General features: G+C 36.5%; 1 pseudogene; it reads right to left on the bottom strand.

Annotated features, from left to right (window-relative positions):
- Positions 1 to 15,608: 15,608 nt before the first annotated feature.
- On the bottom strand, positions 15,609 to 18,702 carry LOC126700084 (loganic acid O-methyltransferase-like; annotated as a pseudogene).
- Positions 18,703 to 19,371: the final 669 nt, after the last annotated feature.

The following is a 19,371-nucleotide window of genomic DNA, read 5'->3' on the forward strand; positions in this document are numbered from 1 at the left end:
AGAGAGTTGAGGAATTTGAAGAGACTCTTATGTATAGATTGTAGATGAATCAATCTTGTTTTACTCTAGGGTTTCTCTCTCAAAATTCTCTCTGGAAGCTCTCTTTCATTTGTGGGTATAAGGGGTATTTATACTGGGGTGAGAAGAGAATGTAAAACATCAAGTTTTTCAAAACAAGGGTGGCTCGCGACTTGGCCTCGCGACTTGACTGAGTCACGATATCCAGTCGCGAGATAACCGTATGGCCAGTTGTCCTATTTTGTCCTGTAGTGCTCCAGCTAGCATGACTGTTCACCTTCTGGCATGCTTGGCACGTGTGCTGCATCTGGTGGCTTACAGCCACGAGTCTCTGTTTTCTTGCACACTCTTGAACATTCAACACTCTATCTCACTCACTACCCTTACAACAAACCCACCTAAATACAGGGTTACTAAATGCTGAAATACAAGTAAATTTGGTACGGAATAAAGCCAATAAGATGGTTGATTAAATTCAACCTTACAAAAATCATATGGCAAGATCCCTTCCCAAAAAGCCTAGTGGGCCTAAACACATTGTTTGTCACCATTGCAGTGCTTTTGGTCATATAAGACCTCATTGCTCTAAGTTTTATGCTCTGAAAAGAATCAAAAGAAAAGAGAAATTTGAGCTTCTTGGAAGGTGTGCTAAAAAGGGTAAACTATTTTTGAGTGAAGATAGCATGTTATTAAAGAAAGTGTTTAATACTCTTAACTTCTTGACTATATGCATCTCTGGTTCTCATTCTTTCAACCCTCGTCTCACTTCTCATAAGACACTCATTCCAAACAATCATTCTGTTTGGATGAGGAAGGGTTTCTATGATTGAGCTTTTGCTCTTTTAGTTCTTAATCTAATTCTTTCGATCTTTGTAGGATCCTTCATGCATTAGATGCTTCATTGTCATGCATTTGTGCATCATGCATCTCTTTATATGCATTGTTTTGATTGTTTTTGCATTTCATCTTACTTTTATGTTTTTGTTTTTGTGTGTGTAAAAATCTCAAAACACATAAAAAGTGAAACATTCAAAAAGTTTGATCGTATATGTTTGAGCACATTTCACATATGAGTTTGGCCTAGTACCTTTGTACTTATGGCGTAGTGCATTTACGAGCTTAGCTTGTTATGTATATGAAAGTTCAAATAGTGTATAAAACACCCTTGAATGTTTAAACCCCCAATTAAAAAATAACCAATTCAAGCTTTATGACAAACAACTAGTGTGTGGAAAATGAACACAAGCTATAAATAGAATTGGTAAATAATCTAAGCCAATTAAAATCACATCCACAGCAGAAAATAAAAGGCAAAGATTAAGGGAAGAAGGATGCAAACACAAGGACAACATAACGATGTGTTATCGAAGAGGAAACCGAAGCCCTCGGCGTAAAACCTCTCCGCCGCCCTCCAAGCGGTAAGTAATCCACTAGAAAATGTAGTTGGGATACATGAACAGTAATAGACCCTTCAAGCCTACTCTACCTAGTGTACCTAAGCCCTCCAAGCTTCTTGCTTCAATGAGGTTGCGTCGAACCTATTTCTTTTCTAGCTACCCAGATTCCACTACTTGACCATAGCATCAACCAATGTAAATTGGTTCCTTCCTAACTGCTTCCCAAAACACCAAACAGCCCTCTCACAGTAATAGATATGGTGAGAAAAGGTTTTGGTAAAAGGCCTCTCAAGGATTTAACAATGGAAAGGAAGAGAGTTAAGGAATTTGAAGAGTCTCTTATGTGAAGATTATGGATGAATTAATCTTGTTTTACTCTAGGGTTTTTCTCTCAAAATTCTCTCTGGAAGCTCTCTTTCTTTTATGGGTATAAAGGGTATTTATACTGGGGTGAGAATGGAATGTGAAGAGTCAGGTTTTTCAAAACAGGGCTAGCTCGCGGCTTGACCTCGCGGCTTGACTGAGTCACGAGATTCAGCCACGAGATAACAGAACGGTCAGTTGTCCTATTTTGTCCTATAGTGCTCCAGCTAGCATGATGCTTCAACTTCTGGCATTCCTGGCACGTGTGCATCTTCTAGCGGCTTGCAGCCGCGAGTCACCCACGAGATCCAACCGCGAGTCTCTGTTTTTCTTGCACACTCTTGAGCATTTTATCACACTATCTCACTCACTACCCTTACAAAAATCCCACCTAAATACAAGGTTACTAAATGCTGAAATACAAGCAAATTTAGCACGGAATAAAGCCAAAAAGATGGTTGATTAAATTCAACCTTACAGTATGCACATCTATCTTTGTGGGAAAAATCTTGAAATCTATATGTGATTGTTGTAAATCGATTTTCAAGCTTGTCATGAATGATTGGTCAATAGTCTTGATGGTTTTGATATTTGCATAGACTTGTGCCTATATATCTTCTCACACTTTTTATTGTTTTTGCTTATAAAGCTCAACAAATGTAAATCTCAAAATGAAAAGAGATAATGAACTGCAAAAGCTGTTGCACATACTAGTATTTGACTAGAAAAAAGGGAAAGCGACTTGTATTGAAAATGTATGATGCCCAAAAGCCAAATGCTTGTTCATCAAATTGAAATATCAAAAATTTCAAGCATTGATCTCAAAATGAGATGTATTGATTCAAAATGATCAAATGTTATGAATTGTAAAGAAGTCAAATGAAAAGCTCCAAAGATATGTAATCATTTTCTTGTGGGGGGTCATATATGTTCATTTCTATAATTGAGATAGACCACTTGACTTAGTACTAATTGTGTATGACTTGATTGAATTGATCATTGAAGTTTCACTCTAAACTAAGGACTATTCCACATTTGATACACACACACAACACACATACCTAATGTTCAATGAATGCCTTATTCATTTGTTCGATTGTACTTGTTTAAATGTTATGTGCGTGTGCTCAACTATATATGGATCAATCCAAAAAGATTTTTGATCATTTTATATGTTTTTGAAAGTGATTTTTATCACTTTTTGCGTTCATGTTTAGTGCTTACTTTGTTTTTCATTGTTTAAACATGTTCTGTGCTAAAAAACTGGTGTTAGAGTTTTTTGCGACTCACTCGCCAGTCGCAAAAATTTTCGCGACTCAGCTCGCAACTCTTCAGTCGCAAAACCCTAGTCATGAGTTCATCTAGAAGCTTTTGCAACTCACCCAGTCGCGAAATGCCTAGAAACAGCTTTTTAAAGGGCTTTTCGTGGGAAACTTGTTTTAAACCTCTCCTATCCTCTCTTAAACCTTTCACTATTTTTTCATCAAAACCCAATCAATTTGAATGGTTTTTCATTCTATTAACATCTCTAAGGTAATTATAAACTCGTTTCATTGATTTTGATCCTTAGATTATGTTTTAGAGAGTTTTGTACTCTTGGTTGGGATTTTCATCATAAGGATTGGGAAAACTTAATTTTTGTCAAATTTTTTTCATGGGATTGGTTTCTTTTGTTGATTTGCATTGGATGTTGTCCCCTTATGGCAAAAAGAACATGTATTAAGGGTGTATTTCATGATGTTCATGCATTGTTTTACATTGTTGTTCATAGTGTGCACACTAGGTGTTTGATAAAATGCCTCTTAGGCATTTTCTCACTTGTTTGGACTCTTATAAGTACCAAACTTTAGGGTTTCTCATGTTTCCTCACTAAAATCATGTTTGATTCATTAGTTGTGTATTTAACACCTTGCCCCACATGTGCATTTTCAATGCTTTGGTAATGCATTGCACATAGCCACCTCTTGCACACACCATTGCTACCCTTGTCATGCATTGGTCTATACATTGTTTCTTCATCCTAGCATAACATATTTACCTTATGCTTTGTAGCATTTTGTTTTGTCTTTTGTTTGAGCTTCATTTCTCATTCATCTTGCACCCCTCATACATCATTCTCCTTGTTCATACCTTCATCTCTTGCCCTCTTTTCTCCTTAACCCCTTTGTCTATTCGTGTTAAAAAGGGGGAAAGTATACTCTAGAGAGTATACTGGAGAGTTTTTGTCATCTCTACATGGAGAGTTTTTGTCATTTCTACATGGCTCTTGTGCACATCCTTAAGGGGGAGAAATTCTATTTCTCGTGCACATTTGTAGTGGGAGAGATATTCCATAGGGAATATGCATATACCAAGGGGGAGAAGACATTGTGTTAATAAGAAAACTTTGTTTTGTTTTTTTTTCTTTATGACTGTTTTCTTGTTTGCTTTATGATGCTTTGAGTTATGTTTAATATCTATGCTTTGTTGTTCTCATTGCATTGTGTTTGTGTGTTGGACATGCATACATCCTTATGCTATTATGCTTCATTGAATACATATTCAGATAATCATTTGCTTTGCTATGTGATCATTGTAGTCATTTCTATATGACTGTTTTGGTGTATGATCAAGTTGCTCACATGTTTCACATCATGTTCACTTGATCGCAATTTATTTGTTACAATATACTTGTTCTTTTATTACTTGCTTTACCTTGAGGGTCTAATGTGTTTTGTGCAAGTATTTCAGGTTACAGGTATATATGTTCCAAGTTCATCACAATTCCTATGATTCATGATAGGGGGAGTGATATGGTAGGGGGAGAAAGAGTTTTGTGTTATATTAACTATGTTTTTGTCATAGTTCATGATTATGCTTAGCTATTTAAGATATTTTATATTTTGTACCCTTGCTTTACAGCGTAGTACTTGTTGATTAATGTTTTGCATTTTCTTTAAGTACATCACTCTTATGCCCTTTGATGGATTTTTATCCTTGATGCATTTACCTAGTGTTTATGTATCGATTGAGTGTTGGACATGCAAATGATACTTTGCATTGAGTTTATTAGCTTGCATGTCCGGATGTTCATTCCTTGCATGAATGAGCATTGTGGTCACTATTTATAGTGATTGTTTGTTTTTGGTCAAGTCATGGTTTATTCTTTAATTCCATTTTTGCTTGATCGCATTATCTACATACAATGATCATATTGTGCTGTTGTGTTTCAAGAGATACTTGTTCTTATGGTTCAAGAGCTTCACAAATTCTAGAGTTAGGTGTGAGTGAGTTTTGTTCAACTGTTCCCAACTCACATGTTAAGTTTAGAGTTTGTTTTAGGGTTTTGTCACGGAATAGCCAAAGGGAGAGATTGCAATGTTGAATTTAATCAACCATCTTGTTGGCTTTATTCCATGCCAAATTTGCTTGTAATTTAGCAATTAGAAACCCTGTGTTTAGGTGGGAATCATGTAAGGGTAGTGTGTGAGAGAGTGTGAAGAAATGCTCAAGACTGTGCAGTGAAGCAGGGACTCGCGGCTGGATCTCGCGGGTGGCTCGCAGCTTGCAAGCCACTAGAAGATGCACACGAATGAAGCATACAGAGAAGCTGAATCGTCATGCCAACTGTAGCACTACAGGACAAAAAGTCTAGACTGGCCATTCAATTAGCTCACGGCTTAGACTTGCGACTCAGTCAAGTCGCTAGGCCAAGTCGCCAGTTCACTCTGTTATGGAAAAACTGACTTTTCGCATTCCTTTCTCACTTCAGTATAAATACCCCTTATACCCACAAAATATAGAGAGCTTCCAGAGAGAATTTTGAGAGAGAAACCCTAGAGAAAAACAAGATTGACTCATCCACAATCTTTACATAGTGACTCTTCAAATTTCTTAACGCTCACATTCTCCATTGTTACATCCTTGAGAGGTACATTAGCCAAAACCTTTTCTCATCATACCCATATCTGTGATAAGGCTATTTTGGTGCTTGGGAAGCAGTTAGGAAGGGACCAATTCATATTGGTTGATACTGTGGGTTATAGCGGAATCCGGTAAGCTAAAGAAGACAAAGGTTCGGCTTAACCTCGTTGGAGCAAAAAGCTTGGAGGGTCTTCTGCTGTTCATGTATCCCAACTTCATTCTTTAGTGGATTATTTACCGCTTGGAGGGCGGCGGAGAGGTTTTATGCCAAGGGTTTCGGTTTCCTTTTCGATAACACATCGTTGTGTTGTCCTTGTATTTGCATCTCTCTTCCCTTAATCTTTGCCATTTAATTTCGGCTGTGGATGTGATTTTATTTGGTTTAGATTGTTTATCAATTCTATTATAAGCTTATGTTCATTTTCCGCACATATATTGTTTGATATTAAGCTTGAATTGGTAATCTGTAAATTGGAGGTCTAAACGTTCAAGGTGTTTTATACACTATTTGAACATTCACATTTGTTTCAAAATGGATAAATAAAACTATATGAATCGTATGATATAAAGTTAAAGACCCTGATCCATACAACTTACTCAATAACACTTCTTACAATTAGAAAGGAATACCTAGAAAGAGGAGTTATTTGAATAACTGTACTCGCCATTTCCGCCATTCGTTGTGTAAGCCATCTTTTTGTCTCCTTCTCTCTAACTATGTATTTTCCTTCCTTCAATGCAGTAGTAAACTACAAATATATATAACACCGTTATATCTTGACAGTTGACCCACGTTAAGAGAAAGAGAGAGAGAGAGAAGAAAGATTGTCGACTTTGACATTTCAAACAAATGAAGTATTCATATTGCCATGATGGCTTGGAGAAGACACTCCCATGTGTTGTATACTTGGTCCACCATGATTTACCATATTCTAGTATAATAAAAATAACATTTTTAATAGGCCAAGAATGTATTGACCCCTTGTGATAGATTAACCAATTAATTAGCCAAGTTGATTAATTAATCAGATTAACATACAATATGCGTGGCAGCACAAACAAATCATCAATTAAACTAAATGCAGCAAAAATTAAATTGACACAGGTGATTTGTTTTCGAATGGGGAAAACCTACACAGCAAAAACCCCCACCGGGTGATTTTAAGGTCATCACTCCTGAGAATCCACTATTATCAAAACAAGCGGTTACAAGTAAAGGAATCTCAGTACCTTATACCAACCTACAGTTAAACTCTTACCCCAATACCCAATTGGACTTGTTCTGTAGTGACAATCTCTCATTTTCAATGCACGGCTCCCAATATGTGACTAACCAATAAATGCATAGATCCCAGTACGCAGCTTAATCACCAACTTGAGAAGAATGTTAGCTGCAAAGTTCTTCAGTTCATCCACACAATGAAGATCAAGAAGCTCCTTGGTCACAAAACCCTATGGTGTACAAACACAGCAGCTTCTTCAAGAAAGAGATGAACTAGGGCAAATTTTATCTCTGGTCACAATTTACATGAACAAAACTTTGCTTCACACTTGTGCAACTTGTGTAACCTTTGACGGCCCTCAAAATAATCTTTATATATGTTTAGGGTTATGAGAAAAGAAAGCCTAAACACATACTCACGAATTGGATGAAAAACAGCTCTGAAAAACTGAGTTTCATAAACCTCAATAGATAGCCATCTATCGAGCTAGCTGTCCAACCACGAGCTAAAACAGCTTTTAAACCTCGATAGATGCTAACTGTGGAACTTTAAAATCTAGCACTTTCTCACTTGATTCTTGGACAGACTTGCATGGCTTTAACACTTGAACTTGAAACCTTGTTCCTTGAAGTATTGAACACATCCTAGATCTACCCAATTACAAGTAAAGTGTTAGGTTCTAAAGTTTAGGTTTTTATGTATTTAGAACTCTAATGTGTATTGTTGGCAAACCATGATCAAAACAATGTGTTTAGAAGTGTTTTAAGCTAGCTCAAAGTTGTGTGTCAATGTAAAGTTGGAATCGAGTTAAAGCAGGAAGCACTGTGCCTTTCGGCCTGGCTCGATCGATCGAAGCTTAGGCTCGACCGATCGAAGCTCGAGCAGAATGCTTTTCTGCAGATTCGTCCAACTCAGCCCTATTTGTTTTAAAACGTTTTTAGGGTTTCTTATTTGTCCTAAGTATAAAAGGCAAACCCTAGCCACGTTTTAGTGTTGCTCATATTTGCGGTTTGTGTAAATCTCTTGTGAGATCTAGAGGAGCTTTCCTTTACACAAACTTAGGGTTTTCAAGGAGGAAATATTTTCTACACCTTGATGATCAATTCAGTTGCTGCCATTGAAGCTTAAAGAAAACACAAGCGGGTGTGCTTATAGCTGGTGGGAATCCAAGAAAGAAGGAGTCCGTGGATTCGGAGCTTGCACGTAGTCGTGTCAGTAAGTTCTACTGGTTGGTAGCAATAAGAAGTCGAGCGTGGGGGCTTGTAAGTCTTATTGTATGAACTTTGATTCTTTCAAGATAGTGGATTCAAGTTTACCTTGAGGATAGCTAGGTCAAATCCTCCCCAGGTTTTTACCGGTTTGGTTTCCTGGGTGATCATATCTTGTGTTATTTATTTTCCGCTACTTTGCATGATTTGATCTTTTTCTTTGTAATAACCTAGACTTGTTTAATTGGACTAAGTAACAACTTGGCTAATTACCTAGGTTTAATCAATTGTTTAAGGGGTCTAAAAACTGTCATAAAGTGCGGTTTGTCAAAGGATTAGCCAATTACATAAAATAATGACATATGTTCCTAACATTGAACCACATATGTCCTAACAATTTTCTCTCAAATTCCTCTGCAACAATAATGAAGTAAATGAACACCCTTTTTTTTAGTTGGTAGATTGGGGTGAGGGAGAGGAGAGATGATGTTTAAATTAAAAACATTGTGCACACCACCACAATGAAGTGTTATTAGCATTCGACAATTTGCATGAATCCCAAAAATGAACAATTAGGTTAAGTGTGACAATCTATTAAGTGCAAATTTAAAGGATTTTTTTTAATAATTTAATAGTAACAACAGGGAAGGAAGATGTGAGGCTATGTTAAAAACACCATAAAGAACCTCATCAAATAATCGTAAATTTAATAACAAGATTTTTTTTTTCCTGAAAATGATTCTACTAATTTCAAATATAGTATTCCCTTGGTGGTGAAAAGCTGAAAATATTTATAATATATGATATATCCTCGCAATGATGTCATGAAGAAAAAATTGGCATATTCTCATTATGTGATCATACATAAAGTCCAACTTTTGACAACCAATCTGGTTGGTTACGAAGAAAAAGGAAAATATTTAATATTAAAAAGGCAGATGGAGGAAATTTTTATAAGCCCTGCATACGACTACAAAAAACACGTTTTTTTGCTGCATTTTTTTAAGCCGTGTTTACAAAAACGTAGCTATAAAGTGGCTTTGAGCCGCGTTGGTAAAAATGCAGCTACACCACTAGACGTATAGCCATGTTTACTAAATGCGGCTATAGACCAGCTCTGTAGCCGCGTTTTGTGATGTTTCGACTGCGTTTATCTAGGTAGGGCTTAAGCCGCATTTTTAAGCTATAGAGAAATTGTGTTTATTTAATGAAATTTTGTTCATCATGTAGGTGAAATCTAACGGGGCTCCAGTCAAGCACGCAGGTGTGTATCGAAAAGTATACTCTAGGAAAGATGGGGCTGTTGTTACTCCCCATGCGCAAGAGAACATGGTAAGCACAATTTGAATCGAATTTTAGTGTATTTTGTGTTTGTATTGTTTATGGTGGGTAATATGTTATTTGGTTCTTGTGGAAAAACGTACAAGATAGGATGGAAGAACTTTTGACTCAAGAGGGCATGCGACTACAAGGAGAGCTTTGTAGTGGAGTCCTCTAGTCCAAAGACGATGCATATGCTCAGGTGTTTGGTCCAAAGCATCCTGGATATGTACATGGGGTGGGATTTGGAATCACCCATCTGGAAGAAGTGCCATAAACCTTTCACAGTTTACCTCGACTCCATCGTCATCAAGCCAAACAAGCCAAAGGATTTTAGAGTTAAAGACTTCCCTTAGGGAGCAACTAGCCCAATTGAAAGCAAGGCAATAAGAGCAACTCTCCCAAGTAGAAGCAAGGCACCAACAACAAATGGTCGAAGTAATGACACACATGAGAGAAATGTTCGCCTAACTTAGCCCTTGTATGCGTGATTTATGCCCTTCTCAGGTACCAAACAAATGTTATTTAACAATACACTACTTTTTGCAATGCATTGTTATGTGATATTAATACAATACCTTTAATATATTCAGGATGGCAATGCTTGATGGGGACTCTCCATGGGAATGAAACTGTGAATCCTCAGGTAAAACAAATACAGGTATTCGTTATAACATATACAACTATATTGGGAAAAAAATAAAAATAAAAATCAGATATGTTCCTACCTTTGTTGGTTTTATTCCAATTTGAAGTTCCCACATCAGTATATATGAAGCAAGAAGCAGGGAATGAGATGTACTATAAGACATAAAATCAAATTAGAAAATTTCAAAGTATCCTTGTTCTGAAAACCTTTCAAGTGAACATATACATGCCTTTTACACTTACTAAATGTAGTTGATAGTTCCATGATGCATGAGTGTTTTCAAGTGTTTGCACTGTATGTATACATTCCTAACATTACACATGGTCTTAAAAATGTTCCAAGCTTATTTGTGCAATTTTGGGTGGGCTCAAGTTGATTTAAAATATGGCCCTTTTGCATTCCAATCTACTGCTCCTATTTTTCCTTTGCTGACTCATTCTCAATTGTGTAGGCTTGGTCCACATAATGAAGAATGAATATATTTAATCTTGCTTTTTGTCCTAGTCAAACCTTAGGGATTTTTGCGAGCCCAATTCAACCCAATTTCATGTGTTCTCGTTCTCACAGGTAATTGGCTGTAGCTATGGGCATTGGACTAACTGATCAAGTACCATGATGCTTGCTGGATATATGCATTTTATGATGTAAAAATATTTGTTGGGAACTTGTTGCTGGATATATGCATTTTGTGATGTAAAAATCTTTTGTTGGGAACTTGTTTGGTTTTGGCAATGAAATTATCTATTTATGTAAATTATTTGGGCAATGAAATCTTTTGGCAATGAACCTGTTTTGTTTTGTTTGCTGGCAATTGGTTGGGAACTTGTTGGGTTTTGGCAATTGTTGAGTGCTTGCAGAATTGTAAATTATTTGGGCAGGAATTGTATTTAGCAGGAAAAAAAAAAGAAAAAAAAAAGCACCTATAGCCGCATTTTTAAAAACGCAGCTATAGACAAACCTAATGTAGGGGGCTTTAGCCGCATTTATAAAAGCAACCCAAAGATGGTCTATAGTCGCGTTTTGAAAAACACAGCTATAGGACTGAGCCTACAACCGCGTTTAAAATTGCAACTATAGTGTGTAAAGTTGTGATTTAAAAATTTGTATTGTGTTGGCTTTTATTCCATGCCAAATTTGATTGTAATTTTGTTCAATCTTTTGTACCCTGTATTTGTTGTGGGAATTTATTGTAAGGGTTGTGTGATAGTGAGAGAGAGTGTGAAGACTCAAGCTATTGAAGAATGAAGTGTTTTCGCGCGTAGCTCGCGACTTAGCATCCCGCAAAGTAACTCATGTGCCCTGCACATACTGGAATGCGAAGAGTCAGGCCAGATGGAGACAACTATGTCTCGTGAGTATCTCGCGGGTAAGGCCTTCCCACGAGACACCCGCGAGACATTCTATTCTGCCAGCCTATCCAGTCTGATGCACACTTTCTGTGCCTATACTATTTATACCCACATTACCCATAAATGTAACAGAGAGCTTCTGAGAGAAAACCCTAGCTAAAACACTTGAGAGTTAGAAATTGTTAATCCAACAATTCTCTACACCTTTGTTTGTGGATTTTCCTCATCTCCTACCTCTCCATTTCCATACCATTGAGAGGTCAATGGCCCAAACACTTACCACACCTTTTGAGAGTGTCCAATGAGGTTTTGGTGCTACTAGGAAACATTGGAAGAAGCCAAGGATGGCAGATGCAACATGGAGCTTGTTGCGGGATCCGGAGAGCTAGACAAGACACGGTTCCGAGAAGCCTTGTTGGAGTAGGAGCTTGGAGGGCTTAGGTACAAAGGGTAGATTAGGCTTGGAGGGTCTCTTGCTTGCCTATGTATTCCAACTGATTGTCTAGTGGATCGATTACCGCTTGGAGGGTAGCGGAGAGGTTTTTCGCCTAGTTTTTCGGTTTCCTCTTCGATAACACGTCTCGGTGTTATTTGTGTTTGCATCTCTCTTCCCTACTCTTGTTCATTTCATTTTACTATTGTGTTGCTTTAAATATGGATTAGAGTAGCTCTCTTACATGTTTGCTTGCGTTTACACTATTCCGCACTTAGTATTAAATTAGTGTAAAAACAACCAAGCCGTAATTTGAATTGGGGGTCTAAACAAGCTCTAGTGTTTTCACACTTTTCGAGCTTTCATAGTGCCAAGCTATAACCGTGTTTTAAATGCATTCCAAAGCGAGTCTATAGTCGCATTTTGTACAAACGCAGCTATAGGTCTCAGCCTATAGCCATGGGTGGAAAAACACAACTATAGGCTTAGACCTGTAGCCGCGGTTAAAAAAATGCGGCTATAGACCCGCAGGGGGCTATTGTCATGCAAAATAAGCCACATTTGTAAACGCGGCTATAGCTTATAGCTGTGTTTTTAGGGTTTATAGTTGCGTTTTTGAAATGCGGCTATAGCCCGCGTTTTTTGTAATGTATCCAGAGGAATCTGTCCATATGGATATGTACAAGTGCAAGTACCATTTTGGTTTTTTAAATTGGATTTTTTCATTAAGACCTTTCTGAAAACTCCTTATTTGGGTATCATAGTCATTTGATTACAATTTTTTTTTCTTTTTTTCCATACCATTAAAGGGAGAAATAATACAAAGTGCAGTTACAAAAGTGCAGAACCAACTAGAAAACGATAGCAAGAGTGCAATGGCAAGTGTGTTGCCACTTTAGCTACAGACCAAATGTCTTTCACAATTACATGAGGAACCCAAAAAACATCACAATGCAAACCATTCTGGTTCATGAAACAATAGTCTGCAAGCTTGGTACTGTCCATCCAGTCTGTAACACATTCCTTCTTGATGGTCTGTCCATTAGTAGACTCTGGGATTTGACCCATCTCCCATGCAGTCCCATGTAGCCATTTAGGACGATCCTTATTTAGCCTATCTAAATTAAACATCACAACCATCTCGAAATCACTCTCAGTTGCTAAAGAAGACCTTATGACCTCCCTTAATTCCCCATTCATCATAAACGGACCTGCACCATTAACCTACACCTCATGTAGTGAATTATTGTTCTGAGATTCCTAGGTTACATGCATGTTAATGTGTGAGCTAGGTATCGGGTTAGGTTCCAAAGGAGGGTCTACATGCAAGTTTCGGTTCGGGTTTGGATTGTGTGGGTCTTCAGGAGATGAAATTGGGGAATTTGTAAGGGTTGGTGGAATAGTAGCTTTGTTGATAGACAAGGAGAGAATGGTTGTATGGAGTGATGCATGCTCAATGTCTTGGTGGAGAGGTGAGGGTTGTGATGTGGGGGAAGCAGAATTAATCTGGTTGAGAGTAGGAACAAGGGCCAAAGGAGGTTCAGGGTCAACAGTAACATGTGAAGGATGATCCTGTGGTAGATTATCAACATCCATATTCCCATATCTTGCTCTAGTAGCCCAGCGCCTTCTCTTATTAAAATAAGCTCTAAATTCATTATGAAACTAGGGTTCTAGTGAATCAAAAGCATAAGGAACCTAATATAACCTTTGAATCCTCTGCCTTTGACGAATAAGCATACGTTCCACTTCATCCATACTCTCACTACACTTACTTCTAGTATGTCCTATGAGTCCACATTTAGTACAAAGTTTATGCATTCTCTCATATCTACATTGAACCCCAAGTCCAAGTACCATCATCCAAATGGAGCATAAACCACGAGACAACAGGCATCCGTGGATTCAATCTCACTTTTATCCTCATAAATCTGATATTCCTAGGCAGTCTATCTTCCCAATCAATTTTCTCAAAAGACCCAATCATTTGGCCAATTCTTTCTGCTAACTCTAGATACTGATATTCTAATGGTAATCCATGAAGCTGAACCTAGATTAACACAAAGTTTAAATGTAACTTACTCATTACCAGATTTGGTCGCCATTTTTCCAGTACCAGCAATGCACCATCAATAGACCAGGGACTCTCTAAGCACATATACTTCAAATCTTCCAGACTCTCAAAGTGGATCACATAATTGAATGAGTCCCTTCCTACAACAGTCACTGCTCCTCTAAGTCTCCAGGTAAAACGGGTTAGATGCTGAAGATAAGCTATAGACAATTTTTTGTAGTCCAAAACAAACCCAATGCGCTTTGAGTCCAAAAAAGGCGTTGCATGTGGATGGAATCAAGATCAACTTCCAGCAATGGGCCATGCCTTGCAAAAGGAGCTTCGATATCATCACTACTCTGTGAATACAAGTCGGATTCATCAGCAAAGGGATCAGCACTCACATCTGACCCACTACTCTCTATCCGGGCAAAGTCTCGATTGACAGAGGGATCATCCATAGGGAGAAACCTGACAAAGCTACGTCTCAAAACAGTGAAGAAGAAAGCCAGAGACCAGCAATACACATAGAGAACAAAGACGTAAAAAACGAAGAAAAGGAAGTCAAAACAGAGCAAAAAAGAAGAATAGAAGTATAAGTGTAAACTTGTCTTCAGATAGAGAAAGATACAAAGGGGGAAGACTAAGGCATAAAAGAAGGGACAAGAGTTAAAGGCTGGTGGTTGGAACAAAGTGGGACAAGACAGCTAATGGAAAGCAAAATGGAGGCAGAGTGAAAGAAAAGAAAAGGGTAGTAAAAGGTATAGGTTAGAGTGAATTTGGTTTGAAGTGTAACTCTCAATTAGAGAGAGAAGCACTCATTGGAGAGAGAAAAGGTTTGATGTCCCGACCCTCTTTGATTTTTACTTTGATTACAATTTAATGTTGATTAAATTGTAATCAAGCTATGGAATGCCTTCCATAGCTTAATATTTGGGCCTTTCTTCATTGTTTTTGCAATATCATATTCGTTTAAGTTTGATTTGGGCTAATAAATAATTATTTTAAATGGAATTTAGTTACCTCAATATAAGCCTAAGTTCATCCCGATGGAATTGTTAGATTTTTGGTCAAATTGATCGACCTCGGGTTGATCGTGGTCAAACTTGAGGAGGTGTTTGAAAATAGGGTAAATTATAATTTATCCACCTGTGATTTGGTTTAAATTTAAGTTTCCTAACTGTGGTTTAAAATTTAACATTTTACCAACCTGACGTTTGATAGAAATTTAAATTGCTTACCTGTATTTTGAAATCTCATGGTGTGAGTGTTCTGCTGGATTCTTTTTGATCTTATTTAATTTTGTGTTTTTATGTTTTTTGTGTTTTTAAAGGAGAAAAAACATAAAAGTGAAGGAAAATCATATATTTATCCATTTTTTTTAAAAGACGTGGGCTAAGAAAATCTAACTAAATTAATCTCAAGTGGGTAAAATGTCAAATTTCAAACCACAGATAGGCAACTTAAATTTCAGCCAAATCACATGTAGGTAAGTTGTAATTTGTCCTTGAAAATATGTATTTTAATGTAAAATGATGGAACTTGGTTGCTAGGTGAATTTTCCAATTTGTTTGATTGGCAGTCAACTTAGTCAAAGTTTAGTCAACAAAGAGCATTTTGATTCTTTTGATTTGTACTCAATATTTGGGCCTTTCTTCATTGTTTTTGCAATATCATATTCGTTTAAGTTTAATTTGTACTCTGTTCACATCTCTATGTTACTTTCAAATTCATGGTAAAAGCAATTTTCATGACCTTGTCCTTAAACGTAAAGCTCCACCAATGCTCCGCAACTGTATTTTCTAACTGGTTGCTATGCGTTTGAGTAAAATAAACAAGCTACCTCCATTTCCTGACTCAAATTTGGACAATTCATCAAGTTTCTTGTGAAATGAATCAAAGAACTCATCTATAATCTCCTCTCCAAAATGGTTCTTAAACATTCCTTCCATGCCAGCTCTAATTTGAGATGACAACACCATGCCTCTTGAAAAATTGCCACTCGGTTTTTCTTGAGGTAGAATCTCCATTTTTTATAAGCGGAAACATCCATTTCGTTCCACAGCTGCTTCCACTTCATGGGGAGATGCAAAATATATTGGTAAATTCAATGTGTCCACTTTCTCTTCACTAATGATACCCTAATTCATGAGCAAATAAAGAAGTCAAAACCACATTAGTCTCAAGAAGTGTGTTTTTCCAATCTTAATTTCAAGAAATTGAAGGTAATATTTCTTATTAAAAATAATTCAGATATTTATTTGTTATGTTCTCGATATTGATCGATCACATTCAATCTGACATCAATTTCTAAAATTTTTGTATGAAAAATTTGTAGAAATTTTAGCATTTTTCAAAATAAAAAGATAAGCAAAATTAGTACTCAATGCAACATATCCATGAAATTTAAAAAAAAAATAATTGACAAATGGATGATTACCTTCTTAGCCATGTCTGACAAGCAAGATTCCATGGTTTCTGTAATCGTATCTTGTGGATAAGGGGATCCATTTGGGCGGCATGGGACGATTATTGCCATAAGTCCTCCACATACAACCTCTTGTGCTCTAGCATTTAGAAAGCAATCAATGTTCTTGGCATATTGAGCTGCATAAGACTCAAAAACTTTGGGTGAAGCATTTGAGTAGTGGATCCTCCCTTTATTCCAAGCAGGAGAGCTTTTGTCCAACACCTCATTTGGTACTTGAGAAAGAGATTGCACGGCATAGGAAGAGAAAACAAAGTGAATGGAGGCATTAGGAAATAAGCGAGAATGAAATGAACCCGGCACGCCTGCTGCATAATATTTCCTCTCTGGAGGGAGGGATGAGAAGAGTGTGTTAAAATCATTCAAAGCGTGATCGTTAAAGAAAACTTGGAATTCAGGAGTACTATGTCCTTGGGATTGATATTTGAGCTCCACGGCATCAATAATGTTTTGCACTGCCAAAAATGTGTTGGGTCCAATGGAGCAGCCCAAATCTGTGACTCGAAATCTGTTTGAAGAAGAAAAGTTCTTTATGTCAAGCTTTTCAGCTATTGCCTCGTTGATAAGTTCCTTGGCCGCAGCTATTGCTCCTCTCTAAAAAATAGAAAGATTGGGTTACTTATTATGTATGAGAAGCCGAATCTAGTAATTTAGGCTTGTCACCAAGTAGGGAATTAAAGTGGTTAGATTTATGTGTGAATTCCCAAGGTAGCCATTACTAAGATGACAAGGCTGGGCTCTCACTCGTGTTGGTTTCTAGGGATTTAATGGAAGAACTCCGCCCTACATGAGTGGATAACAATCACATATTATGCATGAAATAATCCTGTCATTATAGGTACAAAAGATACTACATATACTACAGGAATAGGATAGTTTATTTCACGATTTTATTTCTAGCATCTTAAGAGTGTACAAATCGTTACCTAATGAAGGTATCATTACCCAATATTTTAGCCTGAACAATAAATTTAATGCTCTTGGGCTCTTGGCATGTATTACTCTTGTCCAATGTTTTTTTTTTTTTTTTTTCATTATTATTATCATTATTACTTTTTGAAATCCTAACCCTTACACTCCGAACTTTGGACAAGAGGACAATAAATAATTGAAATTGAATTATGTTTATTATTTAAACACTATTTTTTCTTGAATTTTTACTATTTAATAGGGATATTTCTGAAAAGAATTGGAACATAATACTAATGGGGAATCCTCTCTCTTCCTTTTTTGCTACATGAATGAGGGTTTTTTTATTTTATTTTTTTATCAACATGTTATTTGGTATTCATGTGAAAGGTTTCTGATCATGCAACTCAATTGTATGGGAGAATTCTTCTGTACATTTTTTTTAAGCCTATATTTTACATAATCTTAACCATTTTTACAAGATATTCTCTCATGTAACATATTTTTATTATTTTTTTGTGGAAAATATATTTTATTATTATAGATGAGCAGTTTGGATTATGTAAGCATGTTTAATGAAAAAAAAAAGTTTGTACTATAAAATGGCCAAAGATTACGTTACTTTTAATTAATAGAAACTCACAAGTTATGGACAATAACCCTGAAAATGATGCTAAAAATAAAAAATAAATAAAAAGTAAACCTAAAATTATATGATAAATGTTAATAGAATTAACAACTTAGGATTCTATTTGAATATTAGAATTTTCTAAAATTCTTATTGCAACTCTATCATAGAGTTACTAAAATTTTATCTTTCTATTTCGGAATGACTAGATTGAATTTTGCCATATCATTAATATTTTAAATAGATCCCAATATTATTATAGTTATTTTTTTTTCAAATATGGACATGATAAAATTAGATCCATTCATTTCAAATAGATTTTTTTTTTTTTTTTAGAGAGATTTTTCCAATGATGGAGTTAGGATAAGATATTAATTCCATGATAGATGGAAAATTATTAGGTACTCTTGAAGTACCATAAATGCGTACTCCTTCCTCTCACATGAATGGTGGGTCCCACTAATTAAATTCATGATAGGACCCATCATTCATGTGAGAGGATAGAGTACGAATTTATGATACTTCGGAAGTACACAATAATTTCTCATGATAGAGTACTTCTAAGAACTTTTAATGATCCTAATCCATTAATTTTAAGAAAATTTTTATAAGAATATTAAACCTACCTGAAATTTGGAGTTATTCGAATAACTGTACTCACCATTTCCACCATTCATTGGATAAGCTCTCACTTCTGCCATCTCTCTCTCTCTCTCTCTCTCTCTCTCTCTCTCTCTCTCTCTCTCTCTCTCTCTCTCTAAAATTGTGAATTTCCTTTAGTTAAGGCAGAAGTAAACAACCAATTGATATAACATCTTTTTGTTTGATAAACAATTTATATAACATCTTTACAAGAGAGAGGCAGAGCATGTTTATATTCCACTTTGGCGTGCATGGCGGCATTGACATTTCAAAGCACGCGACAATGTGGCGGTTCAAACAAAAGTTCAAGTTGGTCATCCATGATGTACAAACTACTATGTCCTATTAAGGGGGAAATTTGCAAACTAGCTATGTCAGGGTCAACAATGTAGTAAGTTAACCAACGTTTCTAAAGATTAAGGAAAATAGCATCTCGAGTTTTAGAAACTCGAGATGTTGTTTAAATCTCAACCCGTTACACTTGCTGATCTGGACTTAAAATTGCCACATAGATCTCGAGTCTCTAAGACTCGATTTCTACAATAAAAATCGAGTCTTAGAGACTCAATTTTCTTAGAAAAAAACCATTTTATACTCATATGTTTTTAAAATTTGTATAGACTCGAGTTCTACTGGGGAATATTTTATAAAACACACGCAGTTGCTTGTAAGGTCACCCATAACACACGCAGTTGCTTTCTTCGTTTCAAGTCACTCACCACATTGCCTCTCACCCATAACACTCAGCCTCACTGCCTTACTTAGCACATTGCCTCTCACTCTCGCTC

Source organism: Quercus robur, chromosome 9, assembly GCF_932294415.1.
Source record: "Quercus robur chromosome 9, dhQueRobu3.1, whole genome shotgun sequence".
Lineage (NCBI taxonomy): Eukaryota > Viridiplantae > Streptophyta > Magnoliopsida > Fagales > Fagaceae > Quercus > Quercus robur.